At 42.8% G+C, this 26,291-nt stretch overlaps 1 long non-coding RNA gene across 1 annotated transcript in view; it reads right to left on the bottom strand.

The window, feature by feature from the left end:
- Positions 1-26,291, bottom strand: part of LOC128076220 (uncharacterized) — a 35,752-nt gene that overhangs the window by 5,807 nt on the left and 3,654 nt on the right. Inside the window, exons 3-6 of the long non-coding RNA XR_008204282.1 lie at positions 20,056-20,121; positions 4,272-4,397; positions 3,553-3,633; positions 1,490-1,560 (exon numbers count right to left, since the gene is read on the bottom strand). This is a non-coding gene — a long non-coding RNA (uncharacterized LOC128076220). The remainder of the gene's footprint in view (positions 1-1,489; positions 1,561-3,552; positions 3,634-4,271; positions 4,398-20,055; positions 20,122-26,291) is intronic.

A 26,291-nucleotide genomic window follows, 5' to 3' on the forward strand; every position in this document is an offset into this window, starting at 1 on the left:
CATCTAATGAGCAATACATATAACTGCTAAAACCTGAACCATCAGCACCTCTGTTGGGATCTTTTCTCTTCCTAGCCTAGTAACTCTGATGTGCTCAGACTGAAATCTACCTTCCTCCATGCTTTTTATACACTGAAAGTTACTTTATTAACATTAAAAGACTCCTTCCAACAACAGTGGCCACCAAGTCCATTTTCACATGGATTCACAGCTCCTGGAGCTGATTTCCCTGGAGCTGAACAGCCCGAAAAGTAGCAGGGATCCCCTGGGCTGGGGCTGTCAATCAATACGGCTCCCATGTCTTCCACTAGCAGTTCACACCTATCTAAGAGTCCACCTCACCTACCAACCTGCTCTACCACCTTGGTTGAAATTCAGTGCACAAAGAAATAATTCACATTTACAGAAGAACAATACATAAAAATTAATTAAAACATTAAATCTTTCTAAAGAAATGTGATGTACACAATTAAAGTCAGCATTTAGTATAGGGGAAAAATCCCTTCAGACAAAGGTCATTGGTGTGGTGATGAACATCTTTCAGGTCTTCCAAACAATGTTATCATTCTTTTGTCCACCTCATTAGTATCCTCCCCCGCAGCCTGCATTACCTCGTTCACACTACTAGAAACACTGCTTCCAGCAATGCCTATGTGTGCTGATTTTATTTCTCTCAGCAATTTCCTTACCAGATACCATATGCACGTGTAATGTTATTTCAGCTCAGATTTACACAGCACCTCTGATATTTCCCACATGCAAGTGTACATCTCTGAATTGGATTTCCGAATATAACAACAGAACATTCCACATATAAAAAAGCTTGTTTATTAGCACCATAAAATTGTCAGTCGTTTATGCCCCACTTGTAAATACCAGGCCACATTAACATAAACTTGCCAAATGCAGAACAGGGGGGAGAGTGGGTGATCTTCCCTGCGATCCTTCAACAGGAGAGCAAAGCATAAATAAAAAGTGAGCGTGGTGGGAAGTGCTACTGTTAGTTCTAGTAATTCTACTCCAGCTCAGAGGAGCAGACTCATGGCCCGGAGGACACGAGCGTGCACAGCCAGCATCCCTTTATTTACTGCCCTGAGTCCCTGCCATGCTCACTAGCTTGACTTCACAGGAGAGCACGTTGGCTCATCTTGTGCAAAGATACACATATTTTAGATGCTGACTACTCTCCTTGTCAGATTCGAGACCTAATCAATCCCTTATGCTATAACCAGGTGTAAGTCATAAAGAGGTTGTTATTAAAAAGTTTTATAGAGTGAGAAGCTTAGGTACTCGTGCAGGAGAGAGGTTTTATAAACAGCCCACTGTGCCGTCATGGTTTCAGGCACTGATGCCAAGACTTCTACCCTCTGGCCAGTTTTAAGCATATTTCGTTATTCTCAATCACTGGTCTTGAATTCTAGAGTTACTTCTGCTGCTGGCTTATAAAAGCCAAATTCTCCATCCACAAAAAGATCCAAATAAGACTTACCAGAACACTTTGGCTTGGAGGCCAGCAGTGACAGTCAGCAGCACCACAGCACTGAATTTGACTTTGCACACCTGTTTCGGTGGTAAGAGAGTGAAACGTAGAATGACTACAAAACTTCTACAGACTGTGCTCTGTGTGAAAAATGAGACTGTAGACAGTGAGTTACTCTAAAAATGAAAATCTGAGCAGCAAAAGAATACAAAAAATCAAAAATAAAGTATGGACTTTATGTTACCAAAATGTCAAAGCAGCAGCAAACATCCTCGATGAATTCATGAGTGCTTGCAAGCTTATACTTATTTCAGGTTATTTTTCAGTATAGCTTAAATCAATGGAGTATAACTTAACCTTAAACTAGAAAACCAATGCAGATTTATCTATCACTTGCAAAAGAAAAAAAAAAAACAACTAAATAAATTCAGTAAGTTATTGCAAAGGGAAAGTTAGAGCCACCCTGCCCACACAGGACAGCACTGCTCCCTGAGCTCCTCCTGCTCCCACTGGCTGCTTGTCCCCAGGGACCACCCTGTGTCACTTTCTAAGCAGCAACTGCAGAAGCCTCTGTGTTCAAAACCCAAGGAAATCCCTTAATAAGGGGAATTTATATGTGCATACTGCAGCTGCAGTCCATGTTCAAGCTGCTCACTTACAAATTTCCTGCTACATCCTCCAAATTCCAGCAAGCTATTATCTTAAGCTCTGCACAGCAAGTCCAGCCTTTGGTGGCATCTCACTCTGCTATTTTTGTCCTAGGTGATACTGCCTCCCATGTCGTTTATCAAAGTAATCATGACTCAAAGGACCCAGTTCCCACCCACACAAACAGAAAAAAATTTAGAGCAAGACAGGATACCAGGTATCCACAATGCTGTTATTATTATCTTGATAAAATAGCAGGGACACACATTCTGCCTGTCACAATTAAGGTGATAAATGCCTGCTTCTTTGAGGCTTGTTTGAAAGTCAATTATGCAGATTATTTCTAGAATACAGACAGATGGTCTTTTCCCCCATATGAGACAATCAAGTTGAACTTTGATATGTGCATAAAAATACTGTAATTTGTCAAGCTCCAATGGGGCCATTTTATCACAGATAACCAAAAGACTATATGGATTTTTGTATTTGCCTCTTTTCGATTAACACAGCCTATGTTCCTTTTTATTCAGAATTTTTTTTTTTAATGGAAGCTTTGCTATGTTTCATCTTGAAGCCAAATATTGATCTTTCGGTCGAGTCTTCAGGTTTTGATTAACGCAAAAGGTTGCCAAGCAAGCAGCTTTTTGTTTGTTTTTTGCTAATTTTTTTTTATTCACTTGCCACAGTAAATCTTGCTTTTATTGTCCCACCACTGAAAAGAAAAAATGGATTTATTCGAGCACCTAAATAATTTACAATACAGAGCTTTTTGGAAAGACTGATGCAATGCTGACCTTTGTTTTCCCCCTTCTCTAGTTGACAATAGAAAATTTTTGATTGACTTGAAAGGAATAGAAAGGAAGAAGATTGATTTTGACATGTTAATGATGGTTTAATGCAACAAAAGCTTTAGAAAATGAGTGTTTAGTAAGGAGTTTTTTTAACAAAGCAAAAACAAGCTGTTGTAAATACAAAAATTGCCATCAATATTTTTCTCATAATTTTCATTCTCTAACAGGTTGAATTTTGTGCTCCCATTTAAGAAACAAGTTAAATTTATTTTTGATGCACAAATATTCTGGCTGCCTAAATTCCACTTCATCCATAGTCCATGCTTATCAAATCCACAGTAGACTTGATATGCCAAAGCACACAGACCCTGGCAAATGTAGGAAAGAATATTCTGAAACAGAGGATGAGGGAGACCAATATCTTGTTTCTTGTAGACATTTTTTATATCCTCCTGTTAAACAACTTTGGCTCCCACGCAAATGCAACCAAATCAAAGACCTGGCTCCAATCCAACTGAGCCCAGGGAGGGCTTAAGCCTGCTTCCAAAGCAGTGCAAAACCCCATGAAGGTATAAATATTAATAAATATTTGAAGTCCACAGCATGTAGAGTCAATAGTAGATACTGTCTTACCTGTCTGAGGTTTAATGTCAGACAACACAAGATTAATAACACCTGCCTAATCAAGGAGCGTTTCAAGGTCTCCAATGAGAACTGCAACAGAAAGACAAGATATTAATTGAAGGGAACTTTTTGGATACTAGAAGTCTTCCCTGACACCACTGTCTAGAGCCTATAGTACAAATCACTGCTGGACACAGACATACACAGTTAGATCCAGATGGACATTAAGGCAACGGGTATTTTGGCAGAACATTTTACCAACTTTCACTGTAAGATACGTCAGATGGATTATCGTGGTTCATAAGGAGACATGGATATCAATCATCAAAACCCACATTTCAGCAAAATATTCAATACAAGCTTAAAATAACTCTTCTCAATCTATTAGCCAAAGTACTTGCATTACCTACAAGTTTCTGCTTAGCCCCTCTCAAAAAACATATACTGACTTCTTATGCAGTGCTTTAAACTCAACCACACACCAGAAAGCTGCTCACACAGTATTAACACCACCAAATCTGACCCCACAAAGCTTCCAAACTGCACAACACTGCAAAAATCTACCAGCCATTCAGGGCAGAGGCAGCTGCTGCTGAATGCAGCAATCATTTTGCCTTTCTTTTTTTTTTTTTAATTTCTCCAGACAAACCAAAAAGCAATGGCTCCATATCAATAAAATGGTATGCCAATTTGGTAATAAATATTCAGCTTTTCTCTTGGGAACTTACTGCTTCATTCTAGTTCTGATGGAACATATTGCCAGCCAGCACTCAGGGGCCCAGTATTTCACGTTATTATACATCTGCCAGATATTCATGTCCACTCTCTCGACGTGAGAAGAATAATGTGTTGATCTACGTGTGGAAGACAAGAAGGTGTTCAGGAGCAGTCAGCATACATTAACCAAAGAAAAATCATGTTTAAACAACCTGATTGCTTTCTACAGTGGGACAAACAGCCGGGATCAGCGGCACAGTGTCTAGCTGGAGGCCTGCAGCTACTGGTGCTCAGCAGGGGTCGATGCTGGGTCCAGTATTATTTAATTCATTCATCAGTGACTTGAGTAAAGGGACAGAGGGCCTCATCAGCAAGTTTACCACTGCATGAAAAACCCAGGAAAGACAATAAGGGCACAAAATTCAACTCATACACGAAAAAGTACGTTGCAGCAGCACCATTGTATTTTCCGGGGAGCAAGCATGAGAAACAAAAGGCTGAACATATGCAAACAGAAAGACTATGTAATATGGCAGATGAAAGTTCTTCAAATTATTTTTAAAAGTACTCTGTAAGTGGGAGAAGATGCGAGAGACAAGGGTTTTCAAAAAAAAAAAAAGAAAAAATTGTTATCATGAAGTGAAGGAATCAAAAAATTGTTGAACCTTGCACATTCTTAAAGCTACTCATGCAATTTTCAATTGTGCTTAAGTTTACAAGGACAAATCAGACCTTTGAAACTAACAATTCCATTTTCAAGGGTGTCCATGAAAGACTGAAGCCATATACAAATAAGTTACAGGATAGAAAAGAAAGCCACATAAATAACAACAACAACAAAAAAAACCTCAGGGTGAATGTCAGCAATTGAAAACATACATGCAGCTGCTGCAAAATAAATTACTGTAGTCAAAGTCTCTCCTCAGACTCAAGAGCTCATACGGCAGTCTTTTAAAGGTCAGTAGTGAAGTCAGTCACATTGGAAAAGTAGTCCAAGAATATGAAATCCAGTGTTCAAATGATCTGTTTGCCCAGGGGTCCTTATTAGAAAGGTAATCTCTTCTCTATCACTGTTTAATAACATATCATTACTTTGTGGAGTGCTTTAAAATACCTCGAGTACAAAAGATGATATTTAAAACAAATTCATTCTATTCTATCCCAAACAATACATAAAAAACTGAAGAGAAAGGATAAAGATGTTAATTTCACTGACAATTTTGTAACACTCCATGAGAGAGAGAGCAAACAGCTATAATTCCAAAATTACATATAACCACAGGCCATTTTGTCATGTGAAAAGTACCAAGAGATGATAATTTCTCCACTGACTTTAATTAAGCTTCATGTAGACTCTCTCACAGACTCTCCTTCCGGTTCTCCTTGTTATTAAAAGAAAAAGTGAAAGTACCTTCCAGGTGAATTTTGACGAGCGCTCGTAGTTCCGCAGTCTTGCAGAATGAAAAGTTTACATGTAAAGTCGAGGTTTTGATGAATGCCAACATGAAAGCCAATTAAATGGGCTGAAAGGAAGACACAATTTCCCATTGTCTAATTGCCTCACAGCACCTTCAAGGTAATAAATTTGTCACATTGAATTATTAATGAGCAACGAACATTTGACTTGTAGCCTTGAATAGAAAATAGTTCATTATCAGTTGGCCTTGTTCCTTCCAAACAAAGAGTGGCAAGAGGGGCGTTAAGAAAAAGGTGTCAGACAAAGCTCTTCCTCACATCAGCATCTTGCACATAGCATGCCTTTTGGTGCAACATCCTGCAAAAATTCCACTGAGGGGGAAAAAATCTAATTCCTAATGCTCTTCAGCCTTTGCAGCCTAACAAAATTCCATCTGGATTTCCCAAAATACTCTACTTCACTGTCCCTCACTTGAAACATATACAAGGCTACGTCAGTGTAGAAGGAGCTCAAAAAAAACAAAGGCCAGCTTTACGATTATGTGGCTCTTTGAGACTCTACCTATCTTCTTTGCAGAGAACTGCACACAGAAATGAGATGGGACAGGTAGAAAAGACCTCTGTAATGGTGGAGGACTCCACTGTATCTTCTTCTTAGAACAGAATGAAGTCTAGCCACTTGGTTTGGTGTTAGATCTGCAACTAGATAGGGAATTATGGAATAAAGTTCATTTGCCTATATCTAGGCCGTCTCAACAGCAAAGGCTGAGGCTGTGCCATGCCTGGGGACATGCAGCTGCCCTGGTAATGGGCGTGCTAAGAAAGCCCCAGATATAGGAGCACTGGTACTGGTTCTCCTCTGAGTCTGGATCACACTTTCTCCAAGGGCTGCCACTCCATACAGCACACTTCAGAGTAGCATACCCTACATTAACTACTTTGCCTTCAGAAAGTAATTGCTGGTTGGGGAAGCATTCCTTGCACTTAGAGAGTTCTCAGGTGAAGGAGGAGAAGAGAGAGGCAATCAGTTTGTGTCCTGATTGTAAAACATAACAGGAAGACACAAAGCCTCCCAGCCCAAGCAGACAGAGCACCTGCACGTACCCTGGATGTTCAACTCTGTACATTCAGCAAGCATTTCAGCAAGCATTTTCTGAAATAGTTTTCATTTTTACAGAAAACTTATAATCGTTAATTTGAAGCACAGGGCTCAAGTTCGCAGTGTCAGTAGGACTAGTTCATAACTCCAGGATAGGAAGCCCTTCTCTTTTTGATCTCGAGATGAATAAAATCGGCTTCTTTGATGCCTGACCATTCCAAAACTCAACTATTCCCCCTTCTGCCTCACTTCATACCAGGGTTCCCCAGTGTTATTCAAAAACAAAATTAATACCTGCTCAGTGGCTGTTTCCATGGCCAGGTAATCACAGCCGATGGCTATAAATGCTCACAGAGCCCAATAGTTTACTGGAGCTTCTCACCTACATTGTAAACGAGCTCTGCTACAGAAATCATACAAGCTGCTCAGAGTTCATATCACTTCTGCCTGAACACAGCACCCGTAGCTTGTGCATGGAAGAGCAATGGAGAGACCAAATACTCGTCACAGGGCCAGGCACCGAGGCTTCCACGCGCATTGGGCCTAGCTGCATCGTGCACACAGACAAAGCTGCTTCTCCTTAGGTGGAAATGGAAGTGTTGTTAACTCTCTCTTGAATTGCAGCACTTCCAGAGAGTCCTGCTGATTGAGGAGGTGCTCAAAGGGCCTGTTCCAAGTGCATGTGTGAGCCCTGAGCAAGAAATCTCTCGGCTGCTGCATCTCTGGCACTTCACCAGAACACCTCAGAGATTCAGCAGCTTTCCTTTTGCAGTGAATTTGAGCCTTTCATGCACACATCAGTAACACCTGTAGTAGAAAGCTTAGAAGTTTTAATGAATAAGGCAGGGAGATTTAAAGGTTTGGGTATATAATTACTGTAGCAACATGTGCTCTTTCTTGCACCACCATGAGATCTTCTATTAGGCATGGTGCAATACACCAAATAAATTACAGGTCACAAAATACAGCAGTAAATCCTGCCCACATTAAATTACAAAGTAATTAAAACTGCTCCAGTGTTTACACTTGAAATTCACTAATGATATCAGAAAAACTTCCGATTACCAATGCATCCAAAGCAGCCTCTGTAGCATCTGACTGCTGCTAACATGAAACTGCTTTTTCAGCAGGGCCAGACAAAAACAGAAGTATTTAGACATAAATAAGCAGGGGATGCTTCCGAGGCTCTAAAGAAGATTCTTCCCTAGGTAAATCCCCAATTCCATTTATCTGTTAGTGAAATTATCATACACTTCAAGTTCACCCTATAAAAAAACACCAAAAATGGGGATTTTCATCTGAACACCAAACAGTACCAGCTTTACTACTTATAGGCAACATGCTTTTTCATTTCTCAGTCCCACCTCCATCCTGGTTCAATCCAACAAGGAAATGAAAAGAGCAAAAGGGCAGCACCAGTGTTGCTCTGTTCAAGGATGTGGGTGGCGCCAGCCCTTGAACTGCCTCTGCTCCTTGAAAAAAAGGACCATCAGCAGACAGGATGTCTCAATTCCCAAAAACCTTCCAGGCCAGGAAGTTGCAGCGATGCTGAAATAACAGGCAAGACAATGAATGCACTCCGACAAAACCTGACAAGACAGTAGCGAAACACTCATTATTATCCCTGACTTATAGGGCAAGTCAAGCCTTTAGTCACCCTTGTCTTGATATACTCTTATTACTGATAGTGAATGGCATTCATCCTATTTCAGAGTAAAACACCTACTACTGCTGATACACAGAAATTAAGTACCAGCTTTCATTACACATATGGTAGATTTGATTACTCTATTGCTTCTCACATCAGTCACTTGGCAGTAGTCATGCATCCTCCTCTGAAATTGGGATGCAGCAATTAGGTACCTGTGTGAAACAATGATATTGCTCCATCCCATACCTGCACTCAGTGCAGTGCTGCCCAGTACATCACCAAGTCACTTCCAAAAAGCACCTGACGCTTCCTGGCAACCTATGAAAAATGTCCTATTTTGAAACAGTATTGCCTCTGCGTGATGTATGTGCCGTTTTTCCTTTCCTCTCAGTCTTCATTACTAACATTTGCATGAAAAATAGCATCTTCAGTCTTCAAAAAGTTCATCCGTTGCTGCTGCTATTTTTTAACTTTGCACTTGAAGTCATAATCCTCTTTGCGTAGTTACAGCAGGATGCTGTGAAAATTCTTGTGGCAAGGAGAAGAAAATACAGCCCTGATGAGTACTCAAGAGGAAGCCTGGGTGCCAGAGCAGAAACGAAGCAGGCAGCTGCCAGCATCTAGTATGTTGCCACCATGTAAATACCACTCCTGGGCCTCCTTTCCTCTCCACAGTCCTTCTGAACTTCTCAGTGACAGCAGAGTCCCATTGCACACTGCTACCACCCACCATGGCTAACGCTGCCCCACATTTCCCCACACTGCATCCAACAGCTGCTTCCTGCCCTAGGCTACGACTCCTGGCCAGGCACTGCTTACTCCACCAGGGCTGCACATGAGCAATGCTCCAGTGTTCTCTGGCACCAGGAGTAAGAAAACGGTAAGCAGGGGTGAATTGTGAATAGCTCAGGCACGTGCTCATTTAGCTCCTCTGCCAGTGTTTCTGCTAGCCTTTAACTCATAAATATCATGCCAAAGACATTATATTAACGGTGAAACAAGATGTAAGGGACTCAGTCCAGTCACTTGTACTTGGGTAACGCTACTACGTAAAACTGATCCTAGCATGGAGATGGAGCATTTAACTTTGTGGGGAGAACATGGTTTCCGCAAGAATACAGCTGAGGAAATGTATCCCCACACAGAGGGAGAAGAACCACCTACACACAGGCAACATTAGCCCGGATCACTCTGAGTGGCACACAGACTCTGTTTGCCCTCAGCAGGGCCTCAGCTCTTTGCAGTACAACCATTCTCACGCAGACAGGAAGCTTTGCTACCAGACCATCACTGCAGCCATCAAATCCCTGCCATGTGCTTTCTTTTTACAGGATGCAATTACTCAGATTGCATTATGACTCCAGAACAAAGCAGAGGAAAAAGCCAACAGGAGCTGCCACACACTGCGAATCCTCAAAGGCTGCCTTTGGGCATCACACTGTGCCTTTAGCTCTCCGTGGAGGAGCTCACTGCCGAATGCCACGCTTTCCAGCCCTCCCACCTCCTTCTCAGGATTACTGGGATTGCCTGATTATTTCCTTCTGTGCAGTGGACAAAAACATCAATCATTTTAACCAAATGTTTTAGGATGTTAAGTTCAGCTTTCTAAAGGTGGTTATTTCTGTGAAATACATTGTTATGCATAGATTTAAATAGAATTCATTTTCCTGAATGCACATGGAGAGCTCTTTCAGCTTCCAGTGGTCACCTGTCTTACTTTACTGTATTCATCCAAGGAGCTCTGTAAAGTATGAGGGACCATCTACACCTAACGGGAGCAGGAACCTCGCACCCGGTAACACCAACAGCTGAGGCTGGAACCCAGCTGCTGGAGAAAGGTGGGCCAGGACAAGAGCACCAAAAGCAAGAAGAGAAATGAGGAGGAATGAGATCTGGACATCTCTGTGATGAGTAATTATCCCTGTAAATTAACTCATCACCACTTGGCAATCTATAAAACTTGCTCTAACACAAGTAGCTTGAGTGGTGGGAGATGAGCCTCCAGCTCTCCCCATGCTTGCCCACCAAAGTTTTCTTCTCACTGGTTATTAATGTGATAAGCACAAAGGCAGAAAAGATGCTTCAAGCAAAATCAATGTTTTTAAGATAAAACTTCAATGTAATTTAAACAGCCTGAGTCAAACGCCTATACTAAATTAAGTTTAAAATTTTAGCAAACTGTCAGGTAAAATTGGTGGTGTCTGACAAATTGAATTATGATAGTAATGCATCACTCACAAAAGTATTATTGATAGTGACAAGAAGATATTGAATTTAAATTATTCATTTTTATTGATTAAACTGTACATCTTCACCAAGAATGGGGCAAAATGTCTGACAAACATTTGAGATTCATATTTTAGCTTCTGGAATAATAGCTGTCAATCCACCCATGCTGGGCTTTTGCATACTCCCCTGCCGTGGATCAAGTCAGCATTAAAACTTTGCATGCAAAGAACTATTTGCAAACACTTTCAGCAGAAATCACCCTGCTGCAAAATGGGCTTTACCTTTCCAGAGACCATTACAAAAACTGTTTCCATAAGAATACACAGCACAGTGCCTAGCTGTGAGCAGCTTGGGGTGGGGACCCAGTGCAGGAGGGGCTCTGTGCCCAGCATCAGACAGGTCTGCCACCAAGTTCCTGGGACCCAGCTGAAGGCTCAACCTCCCCCTCATCCCACACAGCCACTTCGAACTTCATCTCCTGCCTGCAAGTGGGAGATCCCAAAACAAAATGAAAGGAGTAATTGCTTTCTGAGGCAGTAGACTGATCCCAGAGACACAGAGAATACCGACCCCAAGCAGCTCTAACACGTGTACGCCGAGAAGAAAACTAATCAGGCAATGGAAAGTCAGGTCAGCTTCTATAACTAACATGCACCTCTCCCCTCATGCCATTGCCTGTGAGAAGTCCTGGGGACTGCTGGTTCATTTAAGCTCCCTTGTTTCTTGGCCAGCTTCCATATGTGGTGGTTTGCATTGCAATAGCAAGTAACACCATACGTGTAACAAGAAAAGAAATCCACATCAGTAAGGAAGACAGAAGCAACAGAATGAATTGATAAACAATAGCTGGCCCAAAACTGGGCAACTATCTTCTAAAGGAAGGAGCCTCTTGCACCCTTACATTTACATTTTCTTATATATTTTTTAGAGATTTTCAACTGTGGTAGCTTTCACATACCCACAAAATTCCAAGCTTTTCCCTGCTACAGGAGAGGGAACATCATGCTGATAAATTTGTGTTGTTGGTATTGATACTTATCTGTGTGTTCTTAAGGACTGCAGGAAAGTGCATAAAGATATGCAATACTCTGGGTGACTCTTGCACATATAGTGCCAGAGCCAGTGGAACAAAGACCCTTTAGCAATCTTCTGTAAACCAGAGCATGAGGAATGAAGTCATGCTGTCACATACATGTACTGGGGAAACAACAGGCAGGCTGTGCCCATCAGTAGCACATTTATGTACATGAATAAGTATCAGATAAATTTCACTCATCATCATCGTGCTTCTACAAGTGATTTGTAGATGTTCTACTGTCTTTATCTATATGCTGGGATGTGCAGTGGCCAAAGCCAGCCTGGAGAGCCAGCACTCCCATTAGCCCCTGAATCTTGGTACGTTTGATTTCATCCTGCAGAAGAGGGCATTTACTCCTACTCTGAAATGCCCAGAGGGAACAGAAACGTTGTGCAATTGCTCTGTGCCACTGAAATGTTTCTCCAGAGCACTAATACAGGAGCAGCACGTTTTATTATTTCCCTGTTCTGCAGAACGAGATGGAATTAAATAAGATTATATTAAAGAACAGCTCTACAAAGTTAACAATCAAACTTGTTTAGGTACTAGGCTGATGCACATTTTTTTTATTCAGAAAAAAAACTTTGCCTGCTGCCAGTTGACATTTTTATTTCTTTTACATGAAGAAAAAGTGTCTTTCAGAACAAGAAAGTTCAGACTACTACCTAGATTATTTCTTTCTACATGAAATAAAAGAGAATTTGTTTTATATACTTGACCTTTGATAAACTACCATACAATAAATCCTTTTCATTTCCCTCTCCCTGCTGAATGTGTATTTGGGCAGTGTAAATACAGCACTTCTCAGCAGCTCTGAGAAGCTTCAACAAGAGACCGTGGAAAATTAGTTTGTTCCTAGCATTACTATGTCCTTGTTTAAAAGCCCTCTGTGATCCATCAGAAAAAATACATCAAATACAAAAAAGAAAAAACCCTCAGTGCTTAAATGATTTACAGCCACTCTGCCAGAGAGCAACAAATCCAAGCTGTTTTGATGCCTCTTAACACCTTAATATCCAGTTTAAATGTCCACTTCTCAAATGTCCATCAACGTGGAACGCTCAGCCTTTCAACTGAAAGATTCTGAATCATGGACTCAAATGGGACTTCCTAGCCCCGATTTCACAGAATGGCCAGGGTTGGAAGGGACCTCAAGGATCATGAATCTCCAACCCCCTGCCACACGCAGGGCCACCAACCTCCACATTTAATACCAGACCAGGCTGCCCAGGGCCCCATCCAACCTGGCCTTGAGCACCTTTAGGGACGGGGCATCCACAGCCTCTCTGGCAGCTGTTCCAGCACCTCACCATTTTCTCTCTGTAAAGAACTTCCCCCAACATCCAACCTCAATCTTCCCTCTCTGAACTTAAAACCATTTCCCCTTAAAATTAAAATTTCCAACTAATATTATACAACCTATCCATTTTGTAACAAATCTACAGTGGAAACCTAATGGGGAGAATTCGGATTAATCCCCACAGGTCTGAAACACTGGGAGAGAAATGGGGACGAGATTTTATTAATTCCCTTTTTAAATCCAGAAAATGAACTCTCAGTTTTCTGGGGAAACTTGAACAAAATCCAGGCTTTGCTTTATTGTTCTGCACATCCATCTTGTTACCTTCTAGTGATCACCAGCACCAAAAACAAAGACAGCTCTCCAGCTCTTAGCAGATAAGTGCTACTCAAACAACTACAATTAAAACACCATAAACCTGCTGGGGGCAGCTCTCAGAAGCAGCAGCGTCCAGCTGAGAACATCCTTACAGCCTAGCTGCATCTCCTTGCATCATCACACACTGCTGAGAAGATCCCCCGTTGGCACCCTGGGTTCGGGCAGGGAGAGGAGGCTGCCTGTCAGTAGCGACTAATTATTTCTGTGCTGCTCTTCTGTGCTGTTCATCACCTTATGTGGCACATGCTGACCAGCAACAGCAAGTCATGTACTCCTGCCCACGGGGCCCAGTGCCTCTGATACAGTGTAGAAAATCTCATAGTGCTCAACGGGCACACACGTACCCAGAGGGACCGTGGCTGGGCAGTCCTCACCCCACCTCTCTGCTTTGCTTTCATCACTCTGCCTTGCCACCTCACACTCCTTCCATATCATCTGATTTCTACAGGTCTTCTCTCCTCTCCCCCCCCCCCCCCAATGGATTAAAGAATGACCTTCCATCACACAGAGTGATTTCCCAAGCAGCAGCAGATGTTCTGCTTTATGCTGCGTGCAAAGTTACCAAGAGCCACAAGCCTCTGCTCTCAGGGCTTTACCTTCACTGCCAAAACCCAGTGCTACTTCGTTGCTGCACAACAACTCACTGCCATTTCATCTGCAGGAAAACTGCACTGTGCTGCAACCAGCTGAAAACACCAGGAGAGAGCAGGGAGGACCTCTGCTTCTGTTGGGGCCAGTGAGCTGGAGGCAGGCTGATGCCCAGCAAGGATGTGAAAGGAGAAAGAAACAGCCCAACAGGGGAAAAAAGGGAAGAGAGACTTTGACTCAAAGCCTGCCAAAACCTAATCCCACATGGCACCCTCTCTTATGGGGCATCCCAGTATGCTGAGCTTGCAGCACATCTTGAAAACAATTTGGCAGCTATCAACTGGAAGTGAAGAAATAATATTCCGGAGATTCCTGCCAGCCATTCAGAAGGAAATTGCTTGATTCCACATTGCACCAACGGCCAGGGAATAGTGAGTGCTGCTAAGAACAGTAAACGACAGCTCATCTACTTCAGCAAATTTTCATGAATTTAGCTGAAAGTTAGTTGCAAATAACGTCTATTTCTGAGGTTGCAGTGTTCAGCATCATTTCTCTTAATTATTTCTGACACTCACCATATAATTTAGGGCCCCAATGACACTGAGAAATTGACTTTGTCTTCTTTAAGGAAAATGTGCCAAGTAGCAGAATTAAGTGCTGCACATTTTTATTACTGCACCCAGACCTCTGAAGTAATCAACCTGGTGCATGCAATGACATGGCAGGGACAATACTCAAGTGCCTACACGTGGGCTGAGGACATCCTTATGCAGATTGTGCTCTCTGGTGTCCTTGTCTGAACTGCCAGGGGAGCAAACTCCTGAGATTTCAAAAAGCTTCATAGCCCAGCTGATAGAGAGCCAGTCCAAGCATGGTTTGTGTGGTGGGCTTAAGGAAAACAAAACCATTTCCCTAAAATCTCATTTCAAAATGCCTCAGTTCAGAGGTGTCCAAGTTACAGCTGACCTGAAGTGTGAACCAAATGACAGCCCCACTCAACTTTCCCCCAGGATTTGTCCACACCCCCTGTAACAGGGGCTCCATTTGGTGTTTTCTGACCCATACGAGATCTCCCTCAGTGTGATCGGTGGCTTCAGACAAGAGCATCCATGATGTGTTTTGAAAAGTTAATGAAATCTGCCCACCAGCAAGGCTGAGGGATCGCTGTCCTTCAGCTGTGTCATATTTACTCTTCAGGGCTATTTCCTTTTCAAAGCAGTGCGGGGGCAGGAATAGCTCTTCTTCCTCTGGCAGATGCAGTTACAAACTTACAGATCATGGGTAAATCAGTAACAGGGGTTATGTGCCAAAGACAGGAGTTGGAATTTCACTATCACCAGCTTCACATCCCCTGAGCTCCCATCCACTTCTCTGGGCATCTCCCTCCTCCAGCAACCTAACCCAGACCTGCCTGGTGCAACGCCCAGGTTTCTGCTGGGAAAAATAAGAGACTGCTTCCTGAGCAGGTTTTCTTCACAGTAAGCTGAGAACAGGTCCCACATCTTACTGGAGTTTAACTCAGGCAGCTTCTTTCCCTCCCTTTCCCGCAGAGAGCAATGGAAAGATGGCCACACAGAGGGCAGGAGTCTAAAATCCTCTCCCATTTGATTCTGCTGGGTCTGACTTCCTACCTCCCTGTTTTATCTGCAGTCCACAAATATTTTCACAAGTGGATTTGTATACGCATAGATGTCTGGGGAATGGTTGTCCTTCATTCATTTGAATGGAAACAAGGCAACATAATGCACAGTTTCCATATCTCATTAGCACCTATTATTGCTAAACAAACAACTGCAGAGACCCACAGATGCAGCTCCTCCACCAGGACCAGGTGCTGCTGTGCCACCATGCCCGCCAGGACACCCCCACATCCCATCCCACCATGGGGAGAGCTGCCCTGTGGCTGGACCAAGGCAAGGAGGGGTATGATGGAAGTGCAACCATTACAACTACTGAAATTTACCTTTAAAAAATATTTTTAAAAACACTGATCTTGCAGATAAGCAAATCCTGTATTAGCAGGCAGAACAGTCCAGCAGCTTGCTAGCAGGACTGCAATATCAGTCTTAGCATGTTATGAATAGACCAAGGACCTGCTTTATTCATCAGCACACAGCCTTAAATACATTTCCACAAATAATCTCATCAACTAATAAATGACTTCCAAAAAGGTTATAACTCATGAAGAAGAAAAGGACCAAGTTTACAGAATCTTATGAATGATTAGCGGGCTGCATTGGTCTGACAGCACTTGATGGCACTCAACAAGCAAATTGGCCACATTAAAATGGATGAAGTCACTGGCAAAGCAGAACATCTGACAAAAGAATGAATACTGAGAACTTTTCCCCTTTTCATGATTAACTTGATCATTTAATGTCCAGATCAAATGTAACCCATAAATGAGAGCCCTGACATGATTAAAATGGCCATGAAAAGGTTAAGGGCTGCTTAATTGTCATACAATTCAGCGTAAGATTTAAGAGAGAAGTATCACACGCAAGAGACAAGTATTAGGAGATGCATGGAGTAGGGGTTAGGCCAGCCTTTTAATCAGTATATCAGATCCTGAAGGCAAAGACTTGGCAGAGACACTGATGTGAAACACCAGCTTTTTGAGAAGACAAGGTCTGGAAAGCTCCTCTGTACCCATGTTTCTATTCAAGTCTGGTTTCTGCAGCATCTGCAGCATTAAGGAAACAATTACCTTTCCAGTGTATTGGTAAAGCTATCAAATGCAAAGCACCATGCAATCTTGGGGTACGAGATGGCAATAAACACCTCCAAAGTACAGGCAGCAGGCCAAAGAAGAGCAGAGATTTTAGCATTTTTAATTTACTGACTAGCAGGGAATGATATCATGGGTGCCTGACTGCAGACGGAATAGCTGCTTCAGTTCATTGGTATAACTGTCAGCACTGAATCCAGGCAGAGCAAAAAAAATGTGACACCTTTCAGCCAAACTTAATAGCAATATAAATGGATTGAAAGAAAATTGCAATTGGGTCTACAAGAGAAACATCTAGGTGCTCAGGAAAAAATGACTTATTGTGATAACACAGTAAATGTGATATGAACCAATAACTCACAGAAGTAGTCACTGTTTAGGAGATAATTTTAAAATATATAGCTTTGCAGTTGTTTCAGAGTAGGTAGCAAATGCTTTTTAATACACTTGACAGGCAGTACTTTGTGAAGGCTCACGGAAATTTCACATTTCACACTCATTATCCTAAATAAATCATTAAATGTTGTGCTGCTTAGTTATCTAATGAGCAAGCGCATGCATATAAAACAAAAGGGCAGATTGGCCCTTCAGCAAGCCAGCAATTGCTCCCTCTCACTTTGAGAGAAAGTTTAAGTTTGAATTATGTGAATCACATTAGAAACGTACCTGAAAGTCAAAGCAGTATTTCTCCCCTTTTGCAGAAGCTCTTGGCACAGAGAAGTTGCTTCAGAGGAGGAGGCAGGAAAAAAAAAAAAGTCACGGAATCAGTCCTGTCTGACCCTCGGCCTTCACACAGAAACCACAGCAGAGATGCTCTCCACTCACCTTTGGCAAAATTATTACAATAAATAAAGCCCTCCTGCTTGCTGAATCCTTACCTAACCCATTCCAATGCTATAGTAACAACACCAACAACACCAGCTCACCTTGCCAGATGGAAGTCTTTAAAAGTCACATGTCAGGACCCCAAAAATCACTATATTTTGGGTTTTGCTTATAAATAAAAAAAAAAAAGGGAAAAAATGCAACAGATGTTTTTTGAGATCTTTCATTTTATTTTCTAAACCCTGAAAGTTTGTACTTCCGAGCCTAAGATAGTATGATTGCATGTTAACAGGATTTGATAGCTCTTCATAATCACCCAACTCCACACGCTGGAACTCGAGAAGCAGAAGCAGATGTTTTCTCCCAGCAACATCTTTATTTGCTTTGTTTGCTACAACCAGAAGCAGTGACCACCTGTAACCCTTCAGACAGCCCTCCCACTTGTTCCCCACTCGGATGCTTTTGGCAGTGCAAGAGATGAGCACTTGGTACCCATTTGGGCTCATTTTCTTCTGTTGTGGCTGCCGGACCAAGGGAGAGGTGAGCTCAGGGGGGTCTTCACATGGTGAGGGGAGGCACACAAAACTGACCATGGCTAAGACAAGCGGTCTTCTCCAGGCTGTGGAATTAAACAGCAAAACCACTGCTGCAACAGCCTCCTCTCCTCTGCTTCCCCTTTTTGGAGCACAATGATCCAGCAAGCATTTGTCTGATCCCTTGCTCCATCTGCTGCTCAAATGCTAGATATGGAAAAGCCACAGCCCCTGGGCTGGAACAAGGATGCTGCCTGGGGCCTGCTGCTGCAGGGATTCTTGCTGGCATCACCAGCCCGAGACAAAGGAAAGGTGTTTCTGTCCCACCCTTGTGCAGCATGGGCCTGATTCATCTGCTATTGGGCAGATCTCAACACAATCACGGTCAGCTTTAAACAAACACCTAAAAACTCCCCTCTAGCCAGACTAAAATAACTGAGCTTTCATATGAGACTGTGCATAAGTGGACACCAAACAGTAAGTCACAATAAATAACAGCAAGAGAAGAAAAACAGGGATTCAACTCAAGATGCAGGTTTATAAAGTCTGGAAGTAGAAGATCCAGCAGCTGCACAGCAATAAGCAGTTTACTTTAAAGAGAGGACACTAATTTTCATCCGCTGCATAGCAGTTTTCCTCAATGTTTCCCATGCCGTTTGTGTTCACCAGCTGCAGTCTCACTCCGCTCTGAGACCAACACACCAGTGTTACATCTGTTTGTGACAAATTCAAGCTTGTGATGGTGCCCCACCACTAAGGACCTACAAACATAAGGACCAGGCAGCACCCAGCCAGCAGCTTCAGCAGTAGTGGATGCCCACCAGGACTCCTTAAAAGAAAATTAACAAGGAGTGCCAGGGAAGGATCTGCAGATCTTGTCATCATTAGTAATGTCAGACCCATTTCTGCCTTGTCTTTTCATGTTAAAGTCTCAGAAGAACATGGAAGGGCTGCGCTTGACAGGTCCTCAGGTACCTTTGATAATCTGATCAAACCTAGCACCTACTTGCCACTCTCTGAAATAAATGATCTCTGCAGCTCACATATACATCGCATATTAGCATATGTAGCTGTTTGATATCTATTTGATATGCATCATTCTGTGCCGCTAACCCCCTCCTTATTCCTCAGACACTATTGGTCCTACGACTTCAAATATAGTAAAGTCATCCCCCCATCTTGCTTATATTACAAAACAAATTAGAGATCCTGAAGAGAAGTGTGTTAATCTTGTAATTACCATGGTAATAATGAGGCAGTTTAATGATCTTGCTAATTCTCTGTTCAGCGAGACAAGGTTTGGAAAATGCTCATACCCCATCTGCCCTTTTAATTCTGCTGAAATCAGAGATTCCTTTTAAGTGAGATCTGTGACTGCGTGTCATCACCTCGTCTCCATTCTCATGTTTAAGAATTGCTGCAGGTCTACCCAGAGGCCAAGTATTACATCACAACCAATGCCTATGCAGCTCCAGTCAGCAGCTATTTGGTTGTATGTTAATTCAGACAAGATTGCCAGAGGAAGTAAAAACTGAAATAAAACACCTACATGAGGACTAAAATTCTGCACATCGATTGTCTGCATCAAAAGTCTTCAAATTATCAGCTGCAATGAGCTGCCCAAAAGCTGCATTTGCCTCACTGGCTCATCCTCACCCTGCCAGTACTAAGTTACAAGCAAGTGCAGCTGTAACAGGTAACATTTACCAAGCATTCCAACAGGGAATTCTGTCTAGAAGCTGACACCTGCTCTCCTCCAGCAACTGATGGCACAGAAAGTGAACAATAATGGATCTACTAATTAGCAGATGAGAAGATCCTCCTCCCACCAGCGTCTCCAGAAAACAAAGCTGACTGGTCAGCAGCTCTGGTAACAGCAGTTCTCAGGATGGGCACACAAAACCAGGGGCCACGTTCAACCTGGGAGTAAAACAGTGAGATTCCACCAGCCACAAGAGATAGCAGCTCACCTGGAAGGCCAACCCCTTTGCATCACATTACCCAGGCAAGTGTCCCCACGCACACAGGCTCCACCTCTGCACAAAAGAGAAAAAAAACCCGTCATTATCTCTTACTGTAACCATATCTTAATCCTCAGTACCAACAGATATTGTTTCTAGCACATTTGACACGCTACAGAAATAATGAATAGTAATTAGAATTAATAGTTGCAAGTACCAGTGCAATTAACAGCAGCAGTGTTTAGCATGCCAATTATTTAGGAACACGGGAATGCTGCACTGGATCAGCCCAAGGATTTAACTACCCCACTGTTCCACTTCCAACTATTACCAGCAGTGAATGCCCAGAAAAACATGCGAGAGCAAGGCTGGTGTCAAGTGATCCTTCATCCTGTGACAACTCACAGCTCAGGCACTTCCCAAGGCAGACACCACTGCCAGGCACACAAGCTCCATTTCTCTGACAGAGCTCACCTCTGAACCTGTGCAGGGTGGGAACAACAGGAAAGCACCTCAGGGCTGGTTGTGGGACTTGGCAATAAGCAGGGTCCTCTTGTGATACTTCTCACCCAGAAGCAGCCACAAGCTGTGTTTGTGCCCTGCCAAGCATCACTGCCTGGGCTGCAAAGGCCAAGCCCCTCGGGTATAGGAACGCACTGCACATACCTTTATTTCTTGCCTTGAGATACAAGCCTTCCCTCAGCGTCACTGTGTGATCTCAAACTATTGCAGGGGTGAAATGCCCCATGAGCCAAAGCTGACACCAAGCTAGAAAAAAGGGCTCACAAGCAAAACAGCTTTCACAGTAGCAGTACAAGCTACAGAAGAGAGAGCAGTGTACGTGTTTAAAAAGCTGCTGTGGTGGTGTTTAGCCAAAATAGGTAAAGGACACCCTGAAGAGAAGGCTTGTAGGTGAACACTAGATTTTATTAATGCAAGCACTAAGGATTAGAAGCGAAGCACAGCCCTGCCAGCACAGACACCCAGCCCTGGACGTGGATCATCCATGCTGCAGGAAGGCCAGAAAGAAACCAACAGCCCTCTTGCACAGCTGCTCCAACACCCTGCACTTGGGGAGGTAGCCTGGTGGGGAATGCAGCACGAAATACACACTGATTACCAGACACACTGCACAGCAAGGAAGCGTTCAGAGATGGAAAGTTGTTTTTTTTTTTAAAAAAAAACAACTTGTGTTTTGAACAATTTGACAAGAACCACTCCAGAACAAGCTGCTGCACGTCAAGTGGCAGACTCAGTACTACATTTTAAATAAAACAATTATTTCTCATTCTGCCTTCAAAATTGCAAGCTGGTTCATTACCAGATAGGCCTCAGAAAGGCTCGTGTGATGAGATGTGCTGCTGCCAGGGAGAGCAGCAGCTGGGTCTTCACCAGCATCACACCACCCTCATCACATAGCAGTGCTGCAATTGAATTTATTCACATGTTATCAGTGTTTGGGGCCAACTGCAGCAGAAACTGCTCGTTCTGTCTGAGCTGCAACATGGCTCAATGTGGTCCTTCATCAGACACTCATTGGTGCATCTTCAGTACCACAGATGAAAACTTGAGAAAGATGGATTTAAAGTAGAACCAATAGTTAGAAGCCGAGCTTGCTCTGCACAGCCCCTGAACAGCACACTGCCTGGCCACAGTTCATCACCTAGCTTCACCATGTGCTGCATCACTTCAGATCTCACCAGCACTGCTCAGAACACACAACTGTGTTGATGTGAAAGAGAAACAAGTAAATGAAAAATTATGAGTGGAAATTGAATCTGCTGACAAATGCTCAGGGATAGATTAGCATGTGCTGCATTTGTAAAAAAAAAAAAATATAATACTTAAACTTCAGCTTATATTAAATATTGGAACTGCTGAGCTTTCCTCGGTGTTCTGCATGTCTTGATATATTGTAAGCAAGCATATTTCATTAGCTGCATATATCCATACCTCTCTAATAACTTCCAAACTCTTGGACTCCTGTCATTTGGACTTGTATTTGAAGAGGCATTTGAGACATATAAAAGAAAAAACCAAGAGGAAAAAAAGCAAAAAAAAAAAAAAAAAAAAAAAAAAGCAAAACCAATACTAAAAGCAATGAGCTTTCACTGTTTTTGTCCGTGGAAACTTTCCTCTGAGCTGTATAATTGAAAAGCAATGCAGTCACACAAAATATTACACGTGCTGAAGAACACTTCAGTGACAGACTTACAACCCACAAACCAAAACATAAAGCACTGCTTATCACAGATAATTGCACGTTTTGCATCCCATTTTAATCCTTTTGTTATCTTTTAAACAAACTCCCTGCCCCAATTTTAGAGACAGGAAATAAGAAAAAACATTTGCATTCTTTTCTGAATCACAGTCATTATCCAGGATAAAAGAGAATAAACTGGGTCTGCTGCAGAATGTGACCTGCTCACAGTAGCCCCCCCTTTTCCCAAGGTAAAATACAACAAACCACCACAATGCATTTGCTTTATTTAGTTTTCATAAAGCTGTAACTGAGTTCTAAGCTCCTCTGGATCCCTTTACTTTTGATCTGTTTTCCAAATTAAAAAAAAAAAAAGTAAAATCCGACCTTTTTGGTACAGAACAGGAGGTAATTCAGTAAATGGATCTGCTAGAACAGGATTTTTTTTAAAATTTGTTTTTAAACATTTCAATTTTGAATTTTTCTCAGAATGAAAGGGAACAATTTGAGAGGAGGAAGGGGCAGGATGACTTAGAATATTTTTCACCATGTCTAGACAACTCTGAATAGCAGGCATGGTCAGCATTGTTGAACTCTGAACAGTGAAAAATCTACAGGTAATTCTTAAAAGTAGTTGTGGCCCCAACCTTACAGCCTGTTTCAGACACCAAAGCCTTTAAGGGGAGGAACAAAGTGCAGGAATCAACAGCCAGAGAGAGCCTCAGACAAAGCCCTGCCTTGGGTTTACCCATTTCATGGACATCACCATTGGTGACTACTCTTATTCTCATTTTTACCATAGCAATGGTATCCACAGAGATTACTAAAGGGTGAGGATTTAGCAGTTAAATGTACTGCACACAGGAAAATAAGGAACTCAAGAGCAGGAAGGTTTCCCATCAGTAAGCAGCTCTGTGCTAGGAGTGCTTGCTTGCTACAGGCTGTAGTTTTCATTTGGGATAAAAGCCCAAAGGTTTGGGTTCCATGTGGCAGAATTCATCAGAAAACGAGATTGTATTGCAGCTGGTACAGGTGCGTGGTCTTGCATCAGCCTAAGGATGGCATTTGCTTTACAGTCATTTACAAGCTTTCTCTTCTGTGATATCTTCCCTACAGATGTCACAGGTAATCCACAGAAAGGTGATATTTACCCATGCCTTGAGGATTTGCATGGTGACTGCTGCAGCACAGCCCATGGAAGCCAGTGGCACTCCTCATGCACAGCCACTGTTCCTGAAATCAAGCCGACTCCTTACCATCTGGTTCTCCCTTGTTTCTCAGGGTGACCCAGCTCCAGCCTTACACGTACATTTAACAAAAACTCATTTCCCCTCCAACGAATGAAAACTGTGGCTTAGTTATTTTCTACAAACACAAAGGCCAGATAACACAAAATTTGCACAAAGTCAGCTCAGTTTGCTGACACTGCTCGAGGATTTTGTTCCTGCAAGGCACCTGCCACAAAGAGATTTGCAATGAACCAGGTGCTCTTCAAAAAAGTGAATACCCATTAAACACAATGCAACACACACATAATGCAGTGTAACAGGTCTGAACTAAGGCCATAGAGATAAACATCCACAGCATTGAACAAAATATACAGGTTTCCCAACAAGCCCCATGCCTCCAGACACCTGCTGTTTACTCTCAGATTTAGTAGCAAACTATCAGAAATAAGTGCAGACATCACCGTTAGGTCATGGGTGAGTTCTTGCTGTCTCTCAGCAGCAGGCAGACCTCCCTGGTTGCACAGTGCTGCTGTCCCAGAATGTGCCAGGATGGATCGAGGCAGTGTGGCAAAGCCCCAACCCAGCCTCAGCTGTGGGGATGTTTGAGGAACAGCACGGAGAGTAAAGGACACTTAGTGCATCAGCCACTGGCAAAGCACCAAGGATAGCATGAGGCCTAATGGAGTGCATTGCAACACTGCCTTGGTCTCCAAAGAAACTGCAGAGGTGGGAGGGCGGAACTGAAATCCTTGTGCTTCAAAGGCACAGATCTCCCGCTGCTGAAGTGAAGAAGAGATGGCCCAGGGCTTCTTAACAATACCTGATCCAGCACCAAAAGAAAATAGGAAAAAAAACCCACAGAAAACAGCAATACACAAGAGTTTGAAGTCACTGGTTTATAGAATTCTGTATTAGCCAGGTAATTGAAGAGCTTGCTTCTAGGGCCTACTGCTTTTCAGTTGCTTCTATTGTGCTCATTCACTGTGGACTTCTTAAACATTTACTGCACAAAACAACAGATAGATTTTACACTTCTAGGCTACATTTTGTCCTAATTCACTCACAGTTTCCACTGCAATTCACACAGGATAACCTCACAAGTGCTCTAGACTGAAGCTGTCTACTCAAAATGCCAAGTGTTCTTCTAGCAGCCAACACCAGTAATAACAAGTGCACGGGGACTCCGCAAAGGCACAGCATGCTGCTGATCCACATCCCACTGCTCCACACCCTTTCCCCAGCATCATCCCTCCACGCACAGTTGATCATTCCCTGAAAGGGAAGCCTTTGTAAACTGAACCAGGCATTTATACAGCTGAAACACCACCAAGAAATCAAGCACAGGGTCACAAACCAACTCTTCTAGCTTCTTCCTCATTTCAAATTGGTTACAAACATTTTTACTTGCTCCAGCAGTTGGAAATTGACAGCCGTGAGTGAGCAAAGCAATTCCCACTGCAGCTGGATAAACCCTCCCTTCCCAATCTGTAACAGCTGTAACAAGATACGCACAGAGAAATAATGTTGATCAAAATGGAATAATATTTAGAGCAGAATGTCAGGTTCAGCACAACTAGATTTGCTTGCTGAAGCAGCTGCTCCACGCATTAGAATTTTCTAATAAACAGTTATGAAGATCGACACCTTGGAAGTAATTAAGTATTAGGTATTTTTAGGTAATTACTGCAGCAATAACGTAAGACGTGCTCATTTTCAGAATGAGGAATAATCTGTAGCTCCCATTGCTGTGCCTCTTTTAATAATTCATAATAGTTTTGACACCAATGATTATTTTTGATTACTCCAGCTTTTCAACTTCCCAAACAAACTAATGGGAGTAAGAGAAACAGTTTATCATGTGGGGGAAATCCCAGTGATCCATTAGGCTGTATGGGACTTCTTGGGGAGAGGAACATGTAGAAAGCAGGATGAGAGTGTATTGACAAGGTATAGGATATCCACATGAAAAGTAAATGCTTACTGAAAAATGTTACTTTAGTGGCTTGAAAATTAGCTTGTAGTGAGGTTTTGGCCTTTTTTAGTTTTAGTTTAATATAGACATTTGCCTTAATTGATTGTGAAGAAATTTAAATGTCAAGGAAAAAAACACTATGAACTGAAGCCATATTTAGAATGAGAAATTTACTGCAACTGTGCTCCTGTAAACAGGCTTCAGCAGAAAAACACCCTACCAGCTCCATACTGACCGGTGAGAGCCTCATGATTCTTACCATGGCCCCCTCAAAACTTGCCTGCAGTGCCCACCTGCTGGGAGACACCCAGCCATCCTTCTGCAGCATGGTGGTGCTCATGGTCAGCACTTACAGCCCTGCCCCATTCTGGCAGAGCTGCTCATTAGCAAGGCTCAGATGGGGGCACTGATGTTTGGGATGAGTAGCTGTATTCAGATGAATTCCCTCTTTGCCTTCATTCATTCCCATTGCACCAAAAACAGAAATATCTAGCCTTTATACAGACTCTGCCCAGCCACATTAACACTTGCTTACAATAGGCACCAAAGGAGAGAATAACTGCTTCTCATTTATTTTAAAGTGTTTCCTGGTTTGTTTTTTAAAACGCACCATCTGTGCTTCCACCATGACACTCAGGCTGGTGTTAATGAAACACAACTCCTGCTCTTCAAAGGCACAGCAGTGATTTCTCCACCCCTACAGCTCAGAGGCTGAGGGCAGCCCAGGACAGCAGCATCTCTGTGGCAGCCACAGCTCCCTGTGCACAGCTCTGCAAAGCCCCCACGGCACCCAGCCTCACCTGCTGCAAGAGGTAGCAAGGCCAAGGAGCTGCCAGTGCCCATT

This window comes from Tympanuchus pallidicinctus, unplaced genomic scaffold (assembly GCF_026119805.1).
Source record: "Tympanuchus pallidicinctus isolate F22 unplaced genomic scaffold, pur_lepc_1.0 scaffold13, whole genome shotgun sequence".
Taxonomy (NCBI): domain Eukaryota; kingdom Metazoa; phylum Chordata; class Aves; order Galliformes; family Phasianidae; genus Tympanuchus; species Tympanuchus pallidicinctus.